The sequence below is a fragment of the Globicephala melas genome, chromosome 6, assembly GCF_963455315.2.
Source record: "Globicephala melas chromosome 6, mGloMel1.2, whole genome shotgun sequence".
NCBI lineage: Eukaryota > Metazoa > Chordata > Mammalia > Artiodactyla > Delphinidae > Globicephala > Globicephala melas.
Window position 1 is genome coordinate 13,143,646 of NC_083319.1, and position 26,888 is coordinate 13,170,533.

A 26,888-nucleotide genomic window follows, 5' to 3' on the forward strand; every position below is an offset into this window, starting at 1 on the left:
TGTCTGTAACATTTGCGGGTCTTGAGAAAGAGAACACATGGAGGTCCCGACTTCCTGCCAGCCCGCCTCCTCTTCCCATCCCTGACTCCATCCACCCCTGCAAGGCATGGGCATCTGAATCACCTGGGGGGTTTGTTAAGGCCCAGATGGCTGAGTCCCAGCCCCAGAGTTTCTGATTCATTTGCATTTCTAGCAGGGTGCCAGGTAATATCAACGCTGCTGGTCCAGGCCCAACACGACACTTTACGAACCACTTGCCTGCCAGTCCCGAACCACTTGAGGACTCAGGGCAGTGGCCCCTCAGCCCCTGCTGGGGTTTGGCACCATGGGGGTGGAGCAGTCAGTAGGACTCTTCCTTATACGAAAGAGATGGACATGCCCCTGGTGAAGGCAGCCACTGGAGGTAATTTGCCAATAACACAGAGACAGGAGCCCCCAACTTAACATAACTCTACTCATAGGTGTCACGTACATTGCATGCTATCACAGGACTGAGAAAGCCAAACAGGGCCACTTCATAAATGCATGCTTTTATTAATCTGTTTCCCTTCCCTGCCTTTCTGTGCGGGTTTCTCAAGACAAGTAAAATATTAAATGATTGTAAAGTCTAACCTTTAAGGCAAAATCACACCCTTTTAAAACAATGCTTCTCGTGAGGGAAAATGTTGCATTATTCTTTTCTTCTCTTCATTCTCTTCCAGCTCGTTTGCAGGCAAAGTCCTAGATGATTTCTGAATTTTGACTCAGGCTTTCTCTACAAGAGAACAAGTGGTGGGGAAAATTTCTTCTCTAGGCAACAGCAACATTTCTGTCTCATTGGTTTGGTTTTGCGCTGTAACGTGACAGCTTGTGGGGCTGCTAATTCGAACTTAGGCCCTTCTAGGAATGCCTCGTTCATGAGCAGTAAATTTATCAGGTTGCAGATTTTAGCCATTTAATTATTAAAAATGGGAATGCTTCCTTGCCTCATGAATATCTTAAAATGGAGCAACAGACAAATTGTGTTTCGCTCCCAAATTTCACTGTAGTTTGGAACCACTTCATATTCCAGCCTTTCAGCCTTATCCGATGGCCCCGAAGCTGTGAGCTCGATTTTTCTTCAGGGAATTTGGTAGCAGAGTTACTTTGTTCCAAATCATGAAGTCTGAGACTTTTATAGGGAACAGGTTGTCTTAGCATCATTTAGTTTGTCCTTGGATCTATAAATGTCCTTGCATCTATAAATGTCCTTGCTGGAAATAGAACTTGAAGCAATACTTTCTATAAAGCGTATGCAGCGTCGTATAGTGGAAAAGACAAAGGATTCAGGAATCCAGTGGGCCTGGGTTTGAATCCTGAGTCTTCTCTTGCTCTGTGAAATGTAGCGCAGTCACTTCTCAAAGTCTCAATTTCTTCATCTGTAAAATGTGAAATAATAGCAATGACTACTTAACAGGATGACTGTGATCATTAAATGAATTAAAGTACTTAAACACATAGCATAATGACTGGACATGTTAGGTATTCAATAAGTGATAGTTATTTTATAATTATCCTTATTGTTGTTATTCTGTAAAGTGCCTATCACAGTGCTGAGCACGTAGGCATTCAATAAATGGTATTAACATTATCATTATTATAATTCTTACAGGTGCATATAGATTAAAAACACAGTTTTCCACCATGCGAGTTACATGTGTTTTACTTTTTAAGATATTTGAGCCAACAGGAATTTATATAAGTAAATGGACAGCCTAATGAACTTTAGCAAGACTGAGGTAGATCAACGGTGCTCACGTAGTTTAATCAAGATAATCCCTGATGCAAAACGTTTGTTCAATTTGTGCCTCAAAATGAAAGTGGGTTCCATAGATTTTCAGGAACTTCTCTTTGCTGTGCACGGGTTTGGGAACCTTAAATAAGAACAGTCTTCCCGTGGAAGGGCAGCTCTGACCGTGGGAGATGACCTGGGCTGGTGGTCAAGGTCCTGGGCCTCACTCTGAGCTTGACCTTGGGCAAGTCCCCACACTTCTCTGGGCCGTGGTTCGTTCATCTCTAGAATCTCTGTGGTGTGAGAATGCTGCGCTTCTCTAAGTGCATGTGATTTATTCCCTTTAAAAAGAGGGATATAGAAAAAGGGAGATTTCATCCTTTAAAAACCCTTAGACTCTGCCCATCTTACCAGTTGCTTTTAAACCACTAGGTATTAGGTACCAGATATCTGAGGGTGGCTTAACTGGAAGCTGTGTTTATTATCTGGAGACTGTCAGAAAACACTAAATGTGGTTTTTGACAGTCTCTCACCATCCAGCTATTTGCTTCCAACCAGAATGATTTGCTTTTCCATTGCATTCAGAAGAGACACTTTAGGGCTTCCCTGGTGGCGCAGTGGTTGGGAGTCCGCCTGCCGATGCGGGGGACGCGGGTTCGTGCCCCGGTCCGGGAGGATCCCATGTGCCATGGAGCGGCTGGGCCCGTGAGCCGTGGCCGCTGAGCCTGCATGTCCAGAGCCTGTTCTCCGCAACAGGAGGGGCCACAACAGTGAGAGGCCCAAGTACCACAAAAAAAAAAAAAAAAAAAAAAAAAGAGACACTTTAGTCCTGGTTACGAACGTTAATTAGTTTGAAGAAGAGGAACAGCATTGTGTTTTTAAAAGTACTTCTGATACCGAAGGCCATTTTTTGTTGCTGTTATAATCTGGGTGCTTCGTGAGGGTGACAGTACCTGGCTCTGCATTTATTCTCTGCCCAAGTTCAGTTCTAGCATCTTTGAAATTGGGGAACCAGTGCTTATAATCAGGCGGTAGAATGGTGCTCATCTCTGTGCTGAGTTATTGTAGAAGTGGCCCAGTGTCTCCCATGGTTTAAATCTTAAATCTGCCAGTTGTTTGTGGGCAACTTTTCCTCTGGTCTCAGAAGCCTGTTGACGTGGCCTATGATAGCACAACAGTGTGAATGCATGGCATCGGAGAGGTGGACATACAAGCATCACTGCGGGCCACAAAACATAAGAAAGGGAAGGCACGCTGGAGTGGGAGACCTGGGTCCTAGTTTGGCTCTGATGTTGACTCGCTTCTCCTCGTGGAGCCTGTGGACGCCAAGGTAATTCCGCGTGGCTCCTCCGCACAGCTCTGTCACCTGGCCTGTCTCCATTCCTTCACCAAGGGTCTTGGGCTTGACTGCTGAGGACCCTTTCTGTTCCAACATTCTGTTGTCTCAATTATTGACAATAACAGTAATAAGTCCCAGGCTTGTTATTTGGGTAGAATTCTGGCAGCAGGTAGATCTCTGGATGAGTTCCAAAGTATAGATGGCTCCAAAAAGTGTGCTCAGTTTTTGAGCTTGGTTATTCCCCACATAAGGTTTATTGTTGGCTTTTTCTTTTTCTTTTTTTTTTTTGGAGGCGGGTCTCCATAAACTGATTCTTGACTCCTTAGTAGTTGAGAAATGCTTTGGATTTTTATTTGTATTGAAGTATGGTTTAATTACGATGTTGTGTTGGTTGCAAGTGTACAGCAAAGTGATTCAGCTATACGTATACTTATTATTTATCAGATTCTTTTCCATTATAGGTTATTACAAGATCCTGAAGATAGTTCCCTGCTCTATACAGTAGGTTCTTGGTGGTTTTCTATTTTACATGTAGTAGTGTGTATCTGTTAATCCCAAACTCCTAATTTATCCTTCCCCTGCCCCTTTCCCCTTTGGTAACCATAAGTTTGTTTTCAAAGTCTGTGAGTCTATTTCTGTTTTGTACTTAAGTTCATTTTTTTAGATTCCACATATGAGTGATACCATATGGTATTTTTCCTTCTCTATCTGACTTACTTCCCTTAGTGTGATAATCTCCAGGTCTATCCATATTGCTGCAAATGGCATTATTTCATTCTCTTTTATGGCTGAGTAGTATTCCATTGTATACATGTACCACAACTTCTTTATCCATCCATGTGTCAATGGGCATTTAGGTTGCTTCCATGTCTTGGCTATTGTAAACAGTGCTGCTATGAACACTGGGGTACATGTATCTTTTCAAATTCAAGTTTTTGTCTTTTCTGGGTATATACCCAGGAGTGGGATTGCTGGACCATACGGTAACTCTATTTTTAGTTTTTTAAGGAACCTCCATACTGTTCTCCATAGTGGCTGCAACAGTTTACATCCCCACCAACAGTGTAGGAGGGTTCCCTTTTCTCCACACCCTCTCCAGCATTTATTATTTGTAGACTTTTTGATGATGGCCATGAGAAATGCTTTGGTCAATTCTCTATTCCAGGCCCTTCGTGACATTCAAATTGCTTCATGTATTATCTCAGAATTGGTAGGGGCACAGCATTTTCTTGATTTATGGTGTTGTCATTTGAGGTTGGGTTTTCTCTTTCGGTTTGTTTCACGTTTGAGTTATTTTTGGTGGTGTCACCCCATTCTCCCATTTTTCTCTTCCTTAAACTATGGGTCCTAATCTGAAGCAAAGGAATTACATTCATACAGCAAATAATGTTTTGGGCTGTTTATCGCATACGTGCCGACATTCATGCTGTCTTTTCTTTAGGAAAGAGCTCAGTGTTTTTCCAGGCTTTATCTGTAAAATGAGAATCACAATCATGAGAACCCTTGAAGGAGGCCCAATCAGCAGCCTCCTCTCTACCTAAATTCTGAATTAATTGAGAATAAGACAGAGGAGTAAAGAGCGTAAGGGCCGAAATATCACCTTCATCATGGAAGAGGTGATGTTGAGAATGTGTCTTATGTCCGTGGGCAAGTGAGCCTCCTGATGGCTGAATCCAGAGTGAGACTCATACAGGATTGGGGAGCCAGCCCCAGCCCCTGGTGAGAGCAGCAGAACCGTTCTCCCGAGAGGAAGGGAGGAAGGACTGAGCTGCTTCCACCCGGTTTCTCCTTCCAAATACGAGGCATTTAATTTCCTCAGGGGAGTAGAGCAAGGGTGGGGCAGCGAGAGGCCAAAAGTATTACCCTAAGTCACTCCTGTCACATGGAAGGAAACACCAGGTGTGGGAAAACAGTGCCTCCCCAGCTTCCCTGCCCCCCCCCAAATAAAAACAATCACATTGACCTCACAGAAAGCAGAGGAGCAGGGGTGAAAAGAGCAAACTTTGGAGTCTGACAGACCCAGGTTTCCAACCCTAGTTTCCACAGACAGCCTGTGTGATCCTAGAGGAATTCCTCTACCTGGCTCAACCTCACCTGTCAAATAGGAGTGATGCCAGGTCATTGTGAACGTTAAGCCAGACAATTGCACTAGAACGCCAGGTACATGATAAGTGCTCAAGAAAAAAATAGAAAGTCAAAAGAGAAGACTTAACCGTCCTGTGTAAATTATACAATTATATATAGATATAAAAAAGTATTATCGCTGATGGTGGTGGTGTTAGTGTAACACTGAATCCCACTTGCTATGCGACACTCTTAGTGCTCCCGATTTAGGCTGATTGAAATAGGCTGGGGTACCGGGTGGCTTGTTATGCATCTCTTTTCACTCAGCTCTTACAAAGCAGGCCCACAAGCCAGAAAGAAAGAAGAAATGAAATTAACGAGAAGCTTCCATGCAGCAGAATGACCGTCCCTCTGATTTCAGCCATTTTTGTGGATCCTCCTGGAAGCCGTCATGTAATTCTGTAGCAGCCATTAGAAAGTATTTACTCCTTTTAATTTATGCTGAAAAATCATTAGTGGGAATTTGACACAGGCCTGGAGTGCTCTCAAGCCCATATTCCGCCGTCAGGCTTCGAGGGACAGCTCCCTTTTGCTTCGAGCCCTTGAAGTGCACACGGGAAAAAACCAGGGAGAATCGGGGAGACTGTTGTAGTTTCACCCTGCTTCCTTCTTTGTCCTCCTCTGTCCTCCTCTGTCATCATCATCCACGTCACATTTATTGAGTGTTACCTGGCCAGCTACTTTCTTGCTTGCTTTTGACTATAACTCTAGGAGGTTTTTATTATCTGCGCTTTACGGGTACTCCGTTTGCCCACCGACTTGGGCAGAGTCGGGATTTGGAGCAGGTGTGGCTCATTCCAGAGCCCATGGTCTCTTCCTCGGAGCCCTTGGTGACAACCTCAAACCTGGAAGGAGGCTTTGGAGAGGCCCTTGCAGCTTCCGCATCACGGACGCTGGGCAGGAGCCAGCAGAGTGCCCTCCTTTTCCTGGCAACTATTATTGCTAAGATCTAGCTCAGCCTCATTTCTGGTTTTGTTGAAATAGCATTTGTTTTTCTCCCCGGGCCAGGGAGCGCTTGAGGACCGTTGTGGGGAGCGTGCTGTCTGGAAGGCCCATGTCGCACCCTCTGTCCTCGGGGCAGGCCCTTTCCTCTGCTCTGGTGGAGAAAGCAAACCCTCTGGCGCCAGGTGTGAGGATGAATCATTGTGTTTCATTCAATTCTAAAAGAATTTATGCGCCACTACCCTTTGCCAGGCCCAGGGGTGGGAATGAAACAAGAGCACCCATCTCACGTGGCTGAGCGATGTGGGTAACAGTGGCTGGTGCCCGGGGACCCTCGGGGAGAGCAGCCGGCGTGGTTATCAGCACGGACCAGCTTGGGGCCTTGGGAGCTCCCGGGGCGGTGGGGCCAGGAAGGACACCTGCACAGATGATTCCAGCACCGTTTGGTGACAGCAACAGCACAGGGCACAGGCTGAGAAGAGGTTGGCTGGATGGGAAAGGGTGGAGATCAGGCCGGGGAAGGGTCTATAGCTTTGTCAGTTCGGGAAGCCACGCAGCCTGGGGCACAGGAGGCTTGGGGAAGACTGGTGACCATCCTGACTCGTGGGAACGTCCTTTCAGCGGGGGAGCGCATTTATTCAGTAGGGCTCCGGAGGGAAGAGCTAAGACTGACAGAATGTACCAGGAGGCTAGACCTTGGATAAATCTTAGCAAAAGCTTTCTAATAATCAGGGTTTTCTAAAGTGGAACAGGGCTGCTCGGGACCCTGCTCTCTGTCGCGGAAGGGCCCACGCAGAGCCAAGTAAGACAGGATGTAGAGGAGAGGGTCTAGGCTTTGGTGGCAGAGACCCAGATTGGAACTAAACCTGTACACTTGCTGTGTGACCCCAGGCAGGTCCCTTGCCTCGTCCGAATCTCCGTTTTGTGCAGTGATCCGATGACAAATGTGAAAGCACCCGATGAACTGTGAAACACTGTGCAAAATGTCAGCTATGCTCCTGTGGCTTCACGGCAGTTACTGGTGAACATGTCTTACTCGTCTCCTAATGGTGAAATGTGTGTTGATTGAATTCATTCATGTACAAATTATTTCCCCCCTAAAAGCGGCCCTGGAACTTGAATCGGCATCTTGTCCTTAAAGCCTAGTACACAGTAGGCACCAGCTTAAAATGTGTTGAGTGAATGAATGAAGGAGAGATTAAACATGTTAATTACTGCTACCTATGGGGTCATCGTTGGGCTACGCACGCTACATAAATCTCATTTAATCCTAAGCACAGTCTTGTGAGATGGCCCCAGAAGACACAGTATCCAACTCAGGACTGTAATGGTGATGGTGGCATTAGATGAGAGGCTAGCCTAGCTGGCCTGTGCGTCATTCTCGCCTGTGAGATTCCACATTTCTGGGGCAGCTACCCTCTCGGTGACAGACGTTTAGCCCTATGACCGGGCTGGGCATGTGTCCATTTGGACCCCAGACAGCCCTCAGCTTGCATGATTAGGTCCCACTCTTACTTCTGTACCATGTTGTCTGCACTAACTTCCTGCAGGCAGTGGGGGACTCAGAAAGCAGTGCCCCACTGACTCCTGGGTGGTCCTGCCGTGTCACCCACTCGGGAATGGTCGAACCCACTCCAAAGGATGTGGCAGCCCCAGGGGTGCGGATTCTGCAATCCTGAGCATGATTGTGAGGAGCGGTGGTGGTGCTGCCTCTTCCTAGCTCTACGACGTTGGGCACGTTGCCCTTCAAGCCTCAGTTTCTGTATCTGTAAACCAGGAGGATACCTACCTCATGCAGTTCAGGATCATTGTTAAATGCTTGTTTAGTCCAGTGCCAGGCAATGGCAGGGCTCAGAGAGTGGCATAGCATCACTGTCATCAAGTGACTGTTCGATTTCTCAGACACGGTAGACATCCCTGGATGATCAGTTGCTACCGTATATAATTACTATAACTTGCCGAATTATAGAAACAGACATAAAACCATTTTCTCCATCAGTGGAATACTCAGGTGCACAGTTTGGGGGCGGATATTAAATAAACAAAGACCAGAATTTAAGTCAGCGACAGTTCCCTTCTTGCCAGAAGTATTTCCTTTTCTCAGCACAGGTAGACCTTGGAGCTATTGCAGGTTCGGTTCCAGACCACCAAAATAAAGTGAATATCGCAATAAAGTGAGTCACACAAATGTTTTGGTTTCCCAGTGCATATAAAAGTTACCTTTACATTATACTGTAGTCTATTAATTGTGCAATAGCATTACGTCTTTAAAAACAATGCATATACCTTAATTAAAAATACTTTATTGGGCTTCCCTGGTGGCGCAGTGGTTGAGAATCCACCTGCCGAGGCAGGGGACACGGGTTCCTGCCCCGGTCCGGGAAGATCCCACATGCCGCGGAGCGGCTGGGCCCGTGAGGCATGGCTGCTGAGCCTGCACGTCCGGAGCCTGTGCTCCGCAACGGGAGAGGCCACAACGGTGAGAGGCCCGCGTACAGCAGAAAAAAAAAAAAGGAGAAAATACTTTATCGCTACACTTTTCTTTTACCTAAGGATTAAATAATTACGTGGGATAGGACTTGACACGTGATCGTCGTTCCATAAATGTCTGTTCTAGTACCATGTATGAAACGGACTAGCTCAGTGCCTGCCTGCAAAAGCAGGCACTCAGCGAACAGGAGCTTCCTTTATTCCTTTTCAACTTACAATCTCCTTCATCCTCTACAAGCATCGTATTAGCATAATGAGGCTTTATAGCTATTGAGCAGTGCTGATAGAGGAACACGCTGTGAGGGGAAAATGCCGCGCATCTTTGTTCGGTGGGGACCACGTGCAGCTGAGCTCAGCCGTGGTGGCAGGAGACCACGCGGGGGCAGGTAACTTCTGTTGACCCCTCCCGTTATTCCTTAGTAGGAGCCTCCAATCCAGCGTTCCAATATTGGAAGTCCGCACACCCAGCAGCTGAGGCAGAAACAGGGCTGCTGGATGGATGGCTCGTTTCAGAGAACGTTTCCTGTTGCGCCGTCACTGGCGGAGACAGGGAGCACCCTCAGATGCCTGGTTCCGCTTAAATTTTCCTTCCACTGCCCCTGAGTCCAGGGCGCCCAGCGCATAGCAGCGTGCAGAATGCATCAGTACCCAGGTGGCGTCTGAATAAAAATTCCAGATGGATGTTTTCCACACACTTGAGGTTTGTCTCTTCAAACTCAAAAACTTTTTCAATTTTAACTGTTTGGATTTGAAATCCTTACAAAACGCTCGCTTCCTGAAATCAAAAGAACATAATTTCACATTTTTCCCCCCTCTTTTCTTGGTGCTTTGGAATTGAGGGATGCCGTGAACTGGCTCTCAAAAACCAGAATGGAACAAAACTCCCAGTGTTGGCGTTTGCCTATTTCCGTGGTATAAGTATTCCTACTGTTACTCGTTTCAAGCTGACGATGGTTTGTGACAACCAGCTTGGAAGATTCCTGAGATCTGAGCTCCCCACTGCAGGGGGCCGCATGGCAGGGAGTGAGGACACAGACCTCAGACCTGGGAGGACCTGGCTTTCATCCTGATTTTTCCCAGTTGACAGCTGGGTTACCCGGGACAGGCTGCCAAACCCGAGTTTCTTCATATGAACTGAGGTGAAAATGACCAACCCAGGGCAATGGTGAGCACTCGACAAGGTGGCATAGGTCACGGGTCCCAAACTCCAGTGCTCTGGGGACCAAGCCGGTGACGTGGTGACCACAGCAGGCTGGCGGGCACTTGGGCAAACACCTGAAACAGTGGTTCTCAAGCTTGGCTGGGGAACTTACCTGTGCCTGGGCCCCACCTCAGACCAATTAAACCAGAATGTCTGGGGGAGCCAGTAAGTGGAATGTTGTTATAATTTCTAGAAATTCCACAGGGAGATCAATTCCCATGACAGGACTTGCTCATCACAGTGTTAATCGTGGACTACTTTCTGTAAAGGACTTAGACGTTGACTTTTAAAATAATTTCCTCTCCAATTTTACCCTAAATGGAAACATTATACTCAGGGTGAGTTTGGGAAAATTGTAAGTATAGTTTGATAGGGATGGAGGTGGCGGGATGTATAGGAAGCAGAGGGGATGAGGTAGAATGGTTGGCAGTGGTTGGATTATAAAGGGCCTTGAATGCCAGGCCAAGGAGGTTTTGATTTGCCCTGTGGGCAGAGGGGAAGACCCTGCAGACACATCAGGGGAGGGGCAGTCATGAGAGGCATTCATGGTTGGCCCATTGAACAGATCAGCTCAAATCACTCATCCTTCAGAGCGGTCCCCCTGCCACCGCTGCGGCCCCATCTTGTGTTCCTGCCCTTTCTCCACTTGCATAATTTACCTTTAATTATTTCTTTCATGATTTTCACAGTCCAAACGGGCAGGGATGGGCTGATGCAGGGTGGAATTAACTCCTGGGACCTCAGAAGACCTCCTTCGTTCCTCTTATTAACTTGAGTATTTTTCAGAGAAGAGTTTATTAAAAGAGAGCATCTGGGGTTTGTTTTCAGCTGCATTTTCCAGAGAGAGCATGGCCAGTGACTGCCCTTGAACCTGCTTCCCATCTACTAGTGTGCGCACTAGTAAAAGCAGGTGTCGCTCAGAGTTTAGGGAGCAACGGTTTCTAATTAGTTGCTTGTTAAACCACAGGCCTCCAGGTCGGGCTGCTAACATTACTAGTTTTTCAATGAGGAAACCCTGATGGTAATTTTTTTTTCACCCTGAACACAAGCATATCTGGTTCTTTGCTGCCACATTTTTCTGAGATTGTTGTTGTTGTTACTGTTACGTGTTAACTATTACTATTTGTGGCACCAGGGGTGGAGCTGGGTGCTCTGCAAATATTATTGTCTTGTTGAATTCTCACAGGATCTCTGCAGACACTGTTTTCCCAGAAGAGGAAATTCTGGTCTCCAAGAGCTGAGTCACTACCCAAGGTCACACAGCCAGAATGGGTCAACCTCAGCCCTAGGCTGGGCCCTTGGCCATGTTCTTTGCTATAACCTCTTCTCTGTGATGTTGATATCCACTTGCCTGTGTTTCACTGACCATCTTTTATGACATAGGAATGTATATTTTAGTCCCATAGCATCTGGAAAATAATGAGAATAATTTTTAAATGTAGCTGAAAAATATAGTACAGATGTAAATTAAATACCACTGATACTTCCCCTGGACTCTTGTCATTCCATTTGGGTTCATTTAAAGGAACAAATTCATTATTTCCTTACTATAGCAGTGAAGTTCCAAATTCTAAAACTACCCCACGGGCAAGAGTTTAGTTCTTCAGTGATTATTCACGGTGTAACCAGCCTTCCTAGGCTGTATTTATCATTTCATTAATTTGGTCAGAGTTTGTTCCTCCTTCCAGGAAAATGGTAATTGCATAGAGTCACTTTTGACTCATAATTTCGAAGCATCCCATTAACTTGTTTGTTTTTTTTTTAATCTCTCACTGTTAGCTGTTTACATTTTTATAGTCTAAGGATAGATTTTTGATTCTTTGATCAGACATGAAAAAAGAGATGGGCGGGATTATGGAGTCATTCATTCATTTATTCAACCAACATTTTCTGGAAACCTCCTGTGTGCCGGATGCTTTTCTAGGGGAGGGGCCAGAGCTGAGAAACAGCCCCACGAGGTCCTCTCTCATGGAGTTTGCTTTCCAAAGGAGGGGCAGACATTCAATAAGCACACAAAGAAAAAGGAGGGAAAAAATGCTATCGTGCCACTGAGCATGGTAATGGGATAGCGACGGGGGCAGAGACGTGGTCCTTTCTCTGAGGTGCTCTCTGTGCACGGGGGGGAGACAGATGTTTCAACAAATGGATTCAAACTCTGGCTTCTGGGCATTTGTGGGTTTAACATTTACAGTCTTGACTATTCTTGGGCAATATGGAGATCTGTGAAATGCAGCCATTTGTCATTTTGCTGAGGCGTAAGTTACCTTTTATTGTAAAGGAAAAGGTGTTTGCCTCCTGGTAAAATAATTTGGGCATCAACAAGTAGGTGAGGTGTGTGTTTGAGGGGAGTGCTGAGACTTTCCTGTGCTCATGGAATCAGTGCACAGAGGTCTTATTTCATTTATGAATTCAGCAAACCTTTAACTTAGTGTCTGTTACCATCTGTGTACCTAAGAAGGAAAGCTGGGCGGCTCCATCCCTGTCTTTGAGAAAGGAGAGAAGGATGCACAGATACTTATAATACAGTTGGCCCTTGATGGTCACGAGGAACATTTCCAGAGACATTTGTGAATCCTTAAATTGACTACATTTAGACAGAAATGAACCAGTTGCTCATTGGTCAGCTGGACCCATTCACTAGTTAAGTGACTTGCTGATTCACACCTGCCTCGGGGAAAGGGTGATTCAAGGTCATGCAAGGTGCTTTCCCTATGTCATCTCATTTCATCTTGGTGACAGCCGTGTGATCGGGATTCTCATCTCCCGATCTCACACGACCTTACCTAGCAGGCCTTCAGGACTGCCGATGCCAAGGGCCTACCATGATCCATCCTGTGTTCTGTAGCACAGGCATGAAAGGCTGTGGGAACACGAACAGTTCAGATGCTGGGGGTCCTCGGATGCACCTTCTCGAAGGAGAGAGCACTAGACTGGGTCTTGCAGAAGGAGAGGAGCTCGTCAGGCAGAGAAGGAGGAGGTAGCAGGCAGAGGGAGCCACTGTGCAAGGCATGAAGTATGAGAGCACGAACTGTGTTCGGGCAAAACAGAGATCTGGAACATGGGCGGGGTGGGAAGTTGGCAGGAGGTGAATTTGGAAAGGAGGGTTGGAAGCAGCCCAGGACAGGCCGGAGCATTCTTGGAGGCAGGGCTGACAGGATTCCTGCTGGCTTCGGTGGAGGAGGGAGGGAGGGAGGAGTCGAGGATGCTCCGGGTTTTGGCCTGAGCCGCTGGGGTGGAGCCTGGGAAGATGGGGTCGCCGACCTGTATTGCACAAATATCTCTTGGGGGACAGTCCTCATGATGTACTGGACAGTGAGGGCTAGAAGGCTGTGGGGCCAGTCGACAGATGAGAAATAAGCGCCCTGACCCAAGCCGTTTGGCAGTGGAGCTGGAGAGAGGGGAATCAACCAGAGACCCTGCCTGGCTCGACTCAGCAGACCGGGGCGGGGTCACTGGGATCTGAGTGTGAAGTTGGAGGACTCACTCTTGCTGGGGTTGAGAGTGAAGTGATTAATTGAGGTCAGGAATGCAGCCGGGAGAATAGATTTCAGGGGAAGGAAAGAAGTCCAGTTTGGAACAGGTTGACTTTTATTTTAGTTTAGTTTTTGGTTCAATTTGTATTCTTATTTTTCAAAAAATTTTTATTGGAGTTTAGTTGATTTGCAATGTTGTTAGTTGGGACAGGTTGACTTTAAGTTACCTGGGGGACTTGCAGTTCGAACAAGTCTAGAGGCTTTTGGAGAGGTGTGACGAGAGGGTTTTTTTTTTTTTTTTTTTTTTTTTTTTGCGGTACGTGGGCCTTTCACTGTTGTGGCCTCTCCCATTGCGGAGCACAGGCTCCGGACGTGCAGGCTCAGCGGCCATGGCTCACGGGCCCAGCCACTCCGCGGCATGTGGGATCTTCCCGGACCGGGGCACGAACCCGTGTCCCCTGCATCGGCAGGCAGACTCTCAACCACTGCGCCACCAGGGAAGCCCGTGACGAGAGGCATTTTAACACGGGCTGGGAAGCCAGACCACAGGTGTGCAAATTCCGCTCAGTCAGCTGAGTGGCCAGGACCAGGTACTCAGCCTCAGTTTCCTCTGTGTTTAAAATGGGGGCATTAGCAGCGCCTACACTACAGATTGAGAGGATTGTATGAGAGATACACACATATGAAATTAGCAGGGCGCCTGGCACGCTGTCAGCGCTCAGTAAATGTTGGCTGTTGTCATCCTTGTCACTGTCACTCCCAATTTCATGGCCATCAGTGCATCGGGGGTAGTTGGGGCCATTGCGGAAGATGAGATCCGCCAGGCAGAGCGTGGTGAGCATGAGAGGAGAGGAGAGGGGAAAAAGCAGCCTCTACCTCCATTTCTTGCAGAAGCCGGTGCAAAGGCATGTTCTGGTATCCAGGGCTCACTTTTGTGATGGATGTGACTTGAAAGTTTCTCAAAATCCACTGCAATTTTAGAAGGTAAGGAGTAAGCCACCGTTTGTATCTGGCAATCCTGTGGTCCCCCTTTCACGAGAGCTCTTCTGAACACACGAGTAAGATAATGACAGGCTCAGCACAGTAAAAATGTTTTAATGCAGAAAAATGAGTGTGAATGTCAGAATCTGAAATGCATTAATTTTCAACATTGTGAGATTAATTGGCTCCCAAATATAGCCTGCTCCTGCCATAATTGGGCTTCTGGGGAGCTTCCAGCTTTCCTGTTACCTTTCGCCAACATTTCTGGGTTCGATGGTGAATCGTGTTTTAAGAAGTTAGTCATCTAATTAAAATTATATTTCCAGTTTATATGAAATAGAAGAAGAAGGAATCATCAAATATTGATATTTTATTGGAGCCTGTTTCATACCTCGTGGTGACACAAAGGGTATCCAGAGAGGAGTAAGATCTCAGGCAGCTTGGGTGGAGGTAGCCTGGAAACAATGAAATCAACTCAAGGTGATAAGGGATGATAGTCCAAGCTGCTGTCAGAGCTCAGAGGGGAAAGTGTCTCCCTGTGCCAGGGGAGTCGGGAAGCATCTCCAGGGAAGCTGACATTTGACCGGGGCCTTGAAGGATGTCAGGGAGAAAAGGGGAGGATGCCAATCTAAGCAGAGGCCAGTTAGGAGAGTGTCGCAGTGATCCAGGGAGAGCCAAGGAGATCTGAATCAGGCACTGACCCTGGGGACTGTTTGGAGAAAGCATTTACCTCTCCTATCGTGGCTGATGGGGTGTGGGCACGTGGAGACGGATAAATCAGGCAAGAGAGAGGAGGTCATGGATCACAGATGGGTAGAACTCCAAAGGAGGGAGAGATGGGGAACAGAGGGGGATTGAGCATACAATTTCATGGAATTTAGAAATAGGATTTATGACCATCAATCAAACACATATTCGGAAAATCTAACATAGCCGTTACAAGCTCTCCGCTGGTAATCTGGGCTTTGAGACTGGATTAAATACTTGTCCTGTGTCATCATTGAAAACCTGAGAATGAGCCGGGTTGTCAGGTCCCAGTAAGGAAGGGAGGCAAGCCAGCCTGCTTGGAAGGGTGCAGGAGGGAAGGCCAGTGTCCCTTCTAGATGAATTACCTTCTCAGGTAGTGAAAGAGATGCACTCACCTCTCATCCCCACCAGCTCACGCCGCTGCCTCCCTCTGCCCACTGCTCCCTCATCCTCCCCTGTGCTGAGTAGAGCCTGCTCTGATGAACTGCTTTTCAGAGCTGTCGCCACGTCTGCGGGGGGTCTGACCAGCAGCACAGGCTGGGCTGGTCCGAGAAGAGAAGCGGGGGACACCCAGGGGCTGGGCCTAGGGCTGGAGATTGGTCTTGTCTTTTCTGTTACGAAACTAAGAAAATTTTTTTTTATTATGAAATATTTTAAGCATTCAGAAAACAGTAGATATTTATGCACTCCCAAGATTCTGCAGATGTGAACAATGCTGTCTTATCTACTTCGGATCTCTCTTTTTTAAAAAAAGAAATCATTTACAGATACGGCATCCCTTCTCCTCCCCTTCATCCCTGGCCCCAGGAACCACTGTGTTTTTTTACTTTCACAATGCATGTATGTATTTGTAAACAGTACATAAGTATGGTTATGTTATCTATCAATTTTTATATACATGATATTCTACTTGTATGCTTTAGCAACTAGCCTCTTTGTTCAACATTACGTTTCTGCTATTTGTCCAATATGATGACTTTGGATCTATGCTGGATCCATATGGTTCAGCTGCTCCATGATATCTCATTTAATAAACCACAGCTTATCTGTCACTTTCTTGTTACTTTATTCTTACTAAGGAGAAGACAGGTTGCTTCTCATCTTTGCTGTTACAAGCAGTGCTGCAGTGAACAGCCCTGCACACGTGCAAGAGTTTCTCAGAGGTTGGCGCCTAGAAGTGGAAAAAGGCACCTTCTTTGTTGCTGGTCATTTTCTAACATCAGACTTTACCTGTTCGGCTTGCTGCTATATCCCTTGTATCAGTACCTACAGCAGTACCTGGTAAATGGTCAGTAAGCATTCATTAAAAGAATGAATATTGACAAATTACTCCCCAAAGTGATGGCACTAACTTACACCCCCACCCAGTTTGTAGGACTATTTCCATTTCCAACATTCTTTTTCTTAAATTTTCATTTTATTGGAGTGTAGCTGATTACAATGTTGTGTTAGTTTCGGGTGTACAGCAAATTGATTCAGTTATACATATACATGTATTCATTCTTTTTTCAAGATTCTTTTCTCATACAGGTTATCACAGAATATCGAGTAGAGTTCCCTGTGCTATGTGGTAGATCCTTGTTGATTATTTATCTTATGTATAGTAGTGTGTGTATGTTCATCCCAAGCTCCTGATTTATCCCTCCCCTCCAAGTTTCCCCTTTGGTAACCATAGGTTTGTTTTTGTTATCTGTTAAGTCTGTTTCTGTTTTATAAATAAGTTCATTTGTATCATTTTTTAAGATTAGATTCCACATACGAGTGATATCATATGGTATTTGTCTTTCTCTGCCCGACTTCACTTAGTATGATCATCTCTAGGTCCATCCATGTTGCGGCAACTGGCATTATTTGGTTCTTTTTTATGGCTGAGTAATATTCCACTGTATATATGTACCACATCTTCTTTATCCATTCCTCTGTTGATGGACATTCAGGTTGCTTCCACGTGTTGGCTATTGTAAATAGTGCTGCAATGAACACTGGGGTGCATGTATGTTTTCGGATTATGGTTTTCTCTGTGTATTTGCCCAGGAGTGGGATTGCTGGATCATATGATAGTTCTATTTTTAGTTTCTTAAGGAACCTCCATACTGTTCTCCATAGTGGCTGCCCCAATTTACATTCCCACCAACAGTGTAGGAGGGTTCCCTTTTCTCCGAACCCTCTCCAGCATTTACTGTTTGTAGACTTTTTGATGATGGCCATTCTGACCGGTGTGAGGTGGTACCTCATTGTAGTTTTGATTTGCATTTCTCTGATAATTAATGATGTTGAGCATCTTTTCATGTGCTTTTTGGCCATCTGTATGTCTTCTTTGGAGAAATGTCTATTTAGATCTTCTGCCCCATTTCCAACATTCTCGCCAACACTTGGTTATTAAACTTATTAACGTTTGCTGATCTAATACATATTAAATGGTGTCATACTGTTTCAATTTGTATCCCTGTGATCATTAATGAGATTGATGGTCTTTGCATAGATTTGGGGTCATTTGCATTGCTTCCTCTATGAATTACCTATTCATATTCTTTGCCATTTCTGTTTTCTTACTGATTTGTAGAAATGCTTTATTTAGTTTGGATTAAAACCCCTTGATGGTTATATGGGTTATACTTACGCTCACTCAAGCTGTAGTGTGTCTTTTACGTTATTTTACTTTGCCTTTTAATAAACAGAAGTTTTTCATTTTATTTTATGTAGAAGAATTTATTGGTCTTATTATTTGTTTGCTAAGAATGGTGGTTTTATTCTAATTCCTAATTCCTTTCTAGTCCTAATACTTTTTATTTCTCTTTAAACGTCTTTTTGCTCTAACGATTATGGAAGGCTTGTCTTGCTTCTGATTTTAAAGGGAATGCTTCTAACATTTCACCACTGAGTATGATGTCAGCTGTGGGTTTTGGTAGACATCTTTTATCAGGTTATTTTACACCATCCTTGCAAGCCGACGGTAATCACTGGTAGTGAGTGATATGTTGTTTTTTCATCTTTACTGCATTTGTTCCCAGATATTCTCTTTGGTTCTTTCATTAAATTTATTATTTTTTTCTTTCCTAATCGTTTTTCTTCCCTTCTGGTTTGGTTTCCTTTGTTTGAAATTTTAATTATTTGAAACATACTTGTTTCAGGATCTTGTGGTTTGCCTTGTCTTTTTTTGCAGGGAGGGCCATCTCTTCATGCTTTTCACGCTGAGTCTGTCTTTTGCTTCCATTGGCTTCCACTTATTAAGCAACTACTAAATGCCAGTAGAGTAGGGTGGGGAAAGGCTGAGTCCCTGGACTCCAGGAATCTGTCACATGATTCGTGCTCACTGTTTGCAAATCCCTTGCCCAGCAGGGATCCAAGAGCCCAGGATTTGGAGTCTGATGAATCTGGATTAAAATTCTGGCTCCATCAAGTACTAACTGTGTACTATTAGCAAGTTGCTTAACATTTTAAAGCACCCAGTTAACTTCTTCTATTGAAGTGAGCTAATAATAGCATCTACTTCATAGAGCGCATCGGAAGGCGTGTGCTATACAGTCCAGAGCACAGCATCTGGCATATAGTGAGAGCCAACCAAAAAGAGCTGTCATCGTTTTATTATCCATGTCCACTTTCCCATTTGATCCGCAGAATTGCTTAATGAGATAGATTATTATTACTATTTGACAGATGTTATAGGAGCATGTGGAAATATTGAGTAGAATATTATTAAAATGTTGATTTTTTATTAATATATGTAAAAGAGCTTTGATAAATGTAAAACACCATGCAGATGGAAGGGAATGACATTCTCTGGAATGGTTTAAATCCAAATTCTTATTGGCATATAGAGGTGTTGTTACAGGAATTTAAAATCATACAGAAGACCCAGAGGAACAGCCTAGCGTGTCTGAAGAGGAGGGAGCAGAGAAAGGATTGCAGATTTCACTTAATGATAATATTAGGTGTTACTGCTATGTTATAAAAAGCCTATAGGATGATGTAAATATTTCAAAAGTATTTGCATATCGTGCCAATTCATTTTAAAATGTATGGTGTACATACATAGAATGTATGGGAAGGAAACACACTAAGAGTGATGACCCTTAAGTCATCTATAAGTAAGGTTATAGATAATTTTAATTTTTTCTTTAAGTTTTTTTGTATTTTCCACGTTTCTACAATGAGCCTGCTCTGGGAAGGAAAGGGGGGAGCCAGAGCCTGCCTGTCACACCTGTGTGAGGGCGGCTTGGCTTCAAGTCTCAGAGGACTTGGGGCTGATGGGACCCCTTACTTACTGGCACGTGCGGGAGCTGGGGTCCTTAGAAACGGAGCACCTGGGCCTCGGAAGGCAGGAGAAAAGTAGAATCTTGTCGTCTCTCTTTCTACAACCCAACTAATACTAATGGTCTGGATTATATATCCTCTTGTGAGCCTTTGATGGTTGGGCTGCTCTCCAGCCTCTTACCTTTGGTTCTTCAAGCAGGGAGGGTCTAACTGTGTTGGCCAAACCATCCTTTGTGCAGGTATCTTTTGTTTTTTCTTAATTTTTAAATTTATTTTTATTTATTTTTTTTAAAGACTTCAAAGAGGCTTTAATCAAAATATTTAGAGGATATATCTTCTCCAATAATTTTAGAATCACCATTTAAAAACATCTTTCTATGCTTACTTTACCTATTCACAAAAGTAAATAAATTTCTGTAGCTTAATCCAAACTAATAACTGCTGGCATTTTATTTTATTTTATTTTTCTGTTTGTTAACTTGTTTTAGACTTGTTGAGGTTTATTTTTATATCAAAGGATAGTACAAAGTTTACCATACACCATTAACCTAAATACGATAAATTTAACCTTCTAACAGTGCAGTTGCTTGCTCAGAGATAGATCTGCAGATAGTTTTGCCACGTAATGCCAAATTGCCCTCCTCAAGGATTCCATCAGATTACAGTCCCACTAACAATGTATGAGAGCACCTGTTATCCCAAGCTTTGGGGAACATAGCATATTGCCAGCTGATCTTGAGTTTTGATGCTCTAATAGTCGAGAAATGGATTGCAGTGTAGTTTCATTTGTATTTAACTATTCTGAGTGAACTTGAACATTATCTCATATGTTTAAGGCCTTTCTAAAATCATTTTATATTGTTTTCCATAATTTTTTTCATTTCTCTATCATATGTCTCGTCTTTTTTCCCCCTCAATTTTAAGTTATTTCATATTGTTCTTTTTTTAATTTAATTTTATTTCTCTTTTATACAGCAGGTTATTAGCCATCTATTTTATACATATCACACTGTATATATGTCAATCCCAATCTCCCACTTCATCCCACTCCCCCCACCACACCCCTGTTTTTGCCGCTTGGTGTCCATACATTTGTTCTCTACTTTTGTATGGTAATTCACTCAGTCTCAGCCAGTCACCAATTATACAAGTTACTACTACCTGAGGCCACTTTTCTCAGAATAGCCAGTATGGGTCAGTGTACCTGGAGACTTTTGGAGACTTGGCGCTCCGTCCAGGTGTGGGCGGCTGGCTCTCACCCAGCTCTCCCTGGGAGCCAGGCACCATACTCTGTGCGTTACAGCCTTGATTTCTTTGAGCGCTTCTCTCAGTTCATCGAGGTACCTAAGCCAGAAACCATGGCGTTTCCCATGAACTCTCAATGAGTCTTCTTGAGTTCTTCTTGAGTTCTTCTTGAGTCTTCTTGAGTTCTTCTTGAGTTCGCCTCCTAGAACTCATCCAAGTCACCATTCTCTCTAGTTTGGCTAACTCTCAGAGTCTCATAACTTATTTTCCCCTCACCTGATCTTTTCTCCATTCATGTTATTCAGCCCGAGTGATCCTTTCAAAACTCAACTCTAACTGGTTTAGGCTCCTGCTTAAAACCCTTCCCATGGCTTTTCATTTTCTCATGGGCTACAGATAAAACCGTTTTAAATGCCTGCCAAGGCTCTGTGTGGTCTAGTCTAGACTAGTACTTCTCAAAGAAGGTCCTGGGAGCCTCAGGGTTCTCCAGGGTCTTTTCAGGATACCCGCAGGGTCAGAACTACTGTCATCATCATAATACCAAGATATTCTTTGCTTTTCATCGTGTTGACTTTTGCAGTGATGGTGTAAAAGCAGTGGCGAGTAAAACTGCTGGTTCCTTAGCACTACTGAAGACAGTGGCACTGAACTATATTTGTCAGTGTGTTCTCCACTGCCTCCTACTTGCTCACAGTTTAAAGCAAATGAACAAAAAAACCAGGATCACTTAAGAAAGTCCTTGATGAAACAGTACACATTATGAACTTAATTATATCTCAGCCCTTGAGTATGCTTCTTTTTAATATTCCATGTGGCAAGATGGCAAGTCAGCTTAAAGCAATTCTGCTGTGTGTGATTGTTTGGGTTACAAGCCGAACTAACCCCTTGTGTCGTGGAATGATTGGAAGGTTCTTTTTCATTGAAGGAACGATCGGCAGACAAACTACAGTTATTCAGATTTGGGCATTTGGCAGACATGTTCTTGAAACTAAAAGAAGTGAGTTTCTCATTTCAAGGAAAACAACCAACAGCATTGGCCGCCAATGATAAAATTAGAATGTTTATGCAAAAGATTAGAATTTTAGAAAACTTGTATCTGCCACCATGAGCTTAACAGCTTTGCAGTATTTAAAGATTTTTTTTTCTGGTGAGATCAGTGGCACTATTAAGGAAGGCAATTTTCTGGTTTCATATAATGAGTGCACAATATTTGGAAGGTCTGTATAAACCAGTATTCTCCAAATGTCCAACGCATGGTGGTGTAAAACTCTGCATAAGCAGAAGATCCACTTGCAGCGTAGGATAGATCAATAGGTTTTCCTGACATGGTATGAAAAATTCATTGATCTGGCTTTGCCTTCCACATTGCGACTGACCTTTAAGAAAGCGCCACTTGACAAGATCTTGGTGTGTGCCAGGTTCCCTTCATATACTTCAACCCCAAACCTATCACAGCAGACGCTGTAGACACAGATAGGAGAATCCAACTATCTTTCATTAAGCCAGACATTGAAGAGATTTGCAAAAAACGTTAACACGATGCTACTCCTTCACTATGTTTTTGGTGATGTTTTGGAAAAAATATTTTTCACAAAAAAATGTTATTAGCATTAACATGTAATGAGTTTACTAATTGCTATTTTTAAATGAATAGTTTTTAAAGTTGTCTGTTTTAGTTTCTATTATGGTAAATTGATAGATAAAGGACTCCTGAGATCCCAGAATTTGAGACCCACTGATCTAGACCCTAGATCTAGAGATCCAGATCTCTAGCCTCTCCTTACATCATTGCTAATATCCCCTGAGCTCTCTCCAAACTATCTTCTTCCCATCATTTCATCAGTTCCTCCAGCCTGACTCCCTTCTGCCTCTGGGGCCTTTGCACATTCACTTCCTTTTGCCTAAAATGTATCTGTTCCCTATTCTCCAATATTCTCTTATTAACCTCTACTCACTCTTACCATCACAGCTCAGGAAGGCCTTCTCTTTCCCTGTAGCCATCGTATCCATTCTGATTCCCTCCCTCCCATAGGCTCCATGTTAATGTATTTCGTCTGTGTTCTTTTCCTCTTGCCTTCAGACTTAAATTCTGGTTATGTCCCTCCTTTGTCATTTCCCCTTTGTACCTATTTTAAAAGTACCACCTCCTCAGTTGTCTGTTGTATTCCAGTGATCACCACTTGTCTGATACAAAAGAGAGGAAGAACTAACTGACATTTCAATGCTAAGGGAGCCAACTGATCAATCTTTTCCCTGAGACTTCATACATTTTTAAGAGCGTTCTCACATCCTTCTTTACACGCTCCGGTGTAATTTACTCTGTGGTTTTTTTCAACTCAGGAAGAAAAGCATCCGCATTTTGTCATTAATGAGGCCGATTTTCCTGCCTCTTGTAGTTCCAAATCCCTGAAGTATATGCTTATTTTTTTGTACCTGCCAAAGTTCCCATTTTAATGGTACATCATCTTTTCTCTGAGCTCCAACCCCTTGAAGTGTAAACTCAGACCTCACCTATCTTCAGGATCAGAGGGAATTAGCCTTATTATTCGATTTTTCTTTGCAAAGAAAAAAAAGTGGGTTATCTAGATCTATCAGCCTGCCGTCCTGCTCTGAAAGGTTTGACAAGCTTTTCTTTTTGAACTGCTAAGGAAGCCTTTGTAACAGCCTAGGCTATCGGTGCTGTCGGTGAGGAAGGTCTGGGAATGAGGCTTCTGGGGGCTAATGATGCGGGGCCTCTTCTCCTCCTGGGACCTGGTTTTCCCATTTGTGAAATGAACGGGCTGGATGTTCACTAAAGCTCATCCTGCCCTAAGACTGTCATCCAGATGCATCCTGAGAACCTGGTGCCCTCCCCGGCTGTGCTTGCAACCGAGGAGGGACACAGGTGCGGGAGAAAACAAGCCCGTGTTTCCAAAGAAGAGTACAGTGTCTTTGGAAACCAAATATTTAAATCTCTGGAAACACTGGGTGCAATATAGAATGATAGTCATTCAGCTGACCCTGAACCACGTGGGCTTGAACTGCGAGGGTCCACTTAGAGGTAGATTTTTTTCAATGGTAAATTCTGCCGTACTGCAGGATCCATGGTGGTTGAATCTGGGGATGTGTAGGAACCTAGTGTATGGAGGACTAACTATAAGTCATACGTGGATTTTCCACTGCTGGGAGTGTGGGCACCCCTAGCCCCCAAGTTGTTCAAGGGTCAACCTCATTACATATGTGTATCTATATATTTTTTATACATACACCTGGTGCCAAGCCCTTTGCTACCGTCCTCCTGGACCAGGGTGGAGGCAGATGAGGAGAATATGAAGGTCAGGAACTCACAGGGTTGTAGTGGAGACAAATGAATATCCAGCACACTAGACCCTATGACTCAACATGCAGGACACGGGCTGTAAGAAAGGAGAGAACAGGAGGCCCTCCGAGTGTGCAGACATCACTGAGAAAAGCTGCACAGGGGGATGGCAAGAGAGGAGCCAGGACTGGCCCCAGAATTTCTGTGCTGAGAGTGCGGTGGCGCCAGTGGAACCCTCTGGAAAACGGGCAGCTGGACCGAGGCGTGGGAGAGGTGGCCTAGTCCAACGGGACAAGGCCCTCTAAGAGGATCCTCTGCCGTGTTTCGAGGCCTATTTCCAACGTTTGCCAAATTGTTTACAGTTCACGGACGTTTTAGTTCTATCTGAAGTGGCGGATTGAATATTATAGGCTGGAAAGGCAGGGGTGGGATGGTGTGGGAGCGTGAAACTTGAGAACCTATGACTCCTCCTCCAACAAGAAGTCTAGTAAGAGAGCAGCTAATTTTAACCTTTCAGCCACTTAGCTTCCTCCGTGTCTGTTGGGAGAGGTTTGCATGCCCGCGAGGGTCTCCGAGGACATCGGCGGCCTGGTGCTATTAGCATGTGCTCTCTGCCCCGAGCGCATTAGATCATTACCGAGTGCTCTCAGCGTTTGACAAATGGGACAGCTGCTGCTCAGGCGATTTCTTCGTGAAAGGCTGAGCCAGGTGGAGTGGGAAGCTAGCCGGCCTCACCCAACAGGGAAAGCTAATACTAATCATTAGGTCTTTGAACCTTGCCGTGTTACCAATTAATGGTAGAATAAAGTGAAACCAGCAATTAGATGGATTCCAACCCACTGGCTGGGCTTCCCTCTTTGAGTGCCTCCCGTCTCCTGACTGTGTAAAGCTGAGTACAAATTCAGTTACTTGGAAGAAAGGCAGCGAGGGATTATAACACTTTTAATGTTGATGGCTGTCATCCACTGAAAACATTAAATGAGCACTTGCTATGTGCTAGAGTCTGTGCTAGGAGATGGGCATTTATATATAAATTTATCCTCACAACTGCCCTGTGAGGTGTGGATAGCGTAACAGCTCCAGTTTAAAGATGCAAAGATCAAAGCAGAGGGACTTCCCTGGTGGCTTAGTGGTTAAGAATCCCCCTGCCAATGCAGGGGACACGGGTTCAATCCCCGATCCGGGAAGATCCCACGTGCTGCGGAGTAACTAAGCCCACACACCACAACTACTGAGCCTGCGTTCTGGAGCCCGCGAGCCACAGCTACTGAGCCCATGCACCACAACTGCTGAAGCCCACGTGCCTAGAGCCCGTGCTCCGCAACAAGAGAAGCCACCACAATGAGAAGCCCGCGCACCGCAACAAAGAACAGCCCCCACTCGCCACAACTAGGGAGAGCTTGCACACAGCAATGAAGACCCAGCGCAGCCATAAACAAACAAATAAATAACTTTAAAAAAAAAAGATCAAAGCAGAGAGAAACGTAGTGACTGCCAGGACCACCTGACTGAACGACAGACCTGGGACTTGAACCTAGGCTTGCCGACAACACAGTCAGGCTCTGACTTGCTCCCTGCTGTTCACTGTAGACCGGACGCCGTGCTGCTTGTTTATACGCACCCGTCTCCTTTTATCCGCACGCCACCTTGCAGGGTGCAGAGGTGGTATTCATTCTGAATTTACCCATGAGGGGAGAGAGGCGAGTTGCTGGCCGGAGCCCACTTGAGGGGTCACAGGCTGAGCCCTTGTCCGCCTCATATAGTTGTCCTTTCCACTCCCTGGCGCGTCTTGGCCATGTCCACACTGGGGTAAGTGGCCTGGGGCCTTGAGGGCTGAGGCGTCCACATCTCAGTATGCCTCTAACCCATGAGCAGGGTTGTGACAGCAGCGACCCGGGAGGTTAGGAGCCCTGGCCCTTCTGATCCTTGGCCCAAGATTCTGCCACTGACGGCCAGCTGGCTGGCCCTGGTCGGCCACTTCCTCTCTCTTCAGCAGGGGGTCCTTGAGGACAAGTGTTCTCTGCTGCTGATTGATGTGGGCTTGAGTTTAATCTCACCACCTGTAAACTTTATCTTTGAGTGGCATGTCTTGAGATGAGATGTGGAACATAGTTTTATAATCCTGTAACTGAGAAAATGAACCAATTTGTGTCTGTACTTCCCCCAAATTATCACTTTGGGCTATTTTCTTAAGTCCTCAAACTATTTGAGTAAAAGAGCTCCTAGGGGCGAAGTATCTTGAAGATCTGAACGCTTTTCTCTCGCCCCTTGAGCCCAGGTACTGCTACTGCACGTTTTACCCCACAATCTGGAAATCACAGTGACATGGTGCACCGTGGAGTTTCATCCTGGTCCAGCTGGGACCTCGGCTTACTTCTCTTTTGCCTTGAACTTACTGTGTGGTCAGAGTTGGCTTCCCTGAACCTCAGTTTTCTCAGCTGATGGAATTAGATCAGGAACTCTTCTAGAGCTCCAATTCTGTGATTTCTTATTTCCTGCCTTCCCATTTCTCTCATCTGGGGAATGCAATAGTCCTTGTAAGTGAATTCGTTTCAAAGGACAGATACACATGTCACTAATCTCCAAAATTCAACGGTTTAGTCCCAGAAAATTTGAAATCTTTTCAAAGGCTTACACACATTTGTTTTCTTAACTACAGTAGATATTAAACATTTTCTTGATGAATTAGGTTCATCATTTTGAACTGAAACCGTAGGACCTTACTGCCCAAGCCCACCCCCTTATTCAGCAAATGCCTTAAGGGGCAGAGTCCCAGTCACACAGCTGGAGAGGAGCACAGTGTGGGTCCTCAGAGCCTGCCTCGTGCTTCCTGTCCAGAGCACCTTCTTCCTGTCTGTCTCATTCTAATGAATTGTTGCCCTGAGACCTTGTCTGTATTGCACAGGACGAGCTCAGAGAACCCACTAATCAACTGTTAAAGGAGTGAGTGAATGAGCTTGTAGCACCATAAACCTCTCTGCTTGGTAGCACCAGTGTCTGATTTGAACTTTCTTTGCGGTCCTCCCCCATCACATCTTCCACAT

General features: G+C 45.0%; 1 protein-coding gene across 23 annotated transcripts in view; it reads left to right on the forward strand.

Moving 5' to 3' along the window:
• The window catches only part of TTLL11 (tubulin tyrosine ligase like 11), a 265,307-nt gene that overhangs the window by 123,560 nt on the left and 114,859 nt on the right, over positions 1-26,888 (forward strand). The window contains exon 1 of one of the 23 annotated variants that reach the window (XM_060300506.1): positions 13,957-14,303. The exons of the other annotated variants lie outside the window; for them this stretch is intronic. The gene's annotated coding sequence lies outside the window, so the exon portion shown is untranslated. Of the gene's footprint in view, positions 1-13,956; positions 14,304-26,888 lie in introns of those variants that run through there. 23 annotated transcript variants of the gene reach the window in all.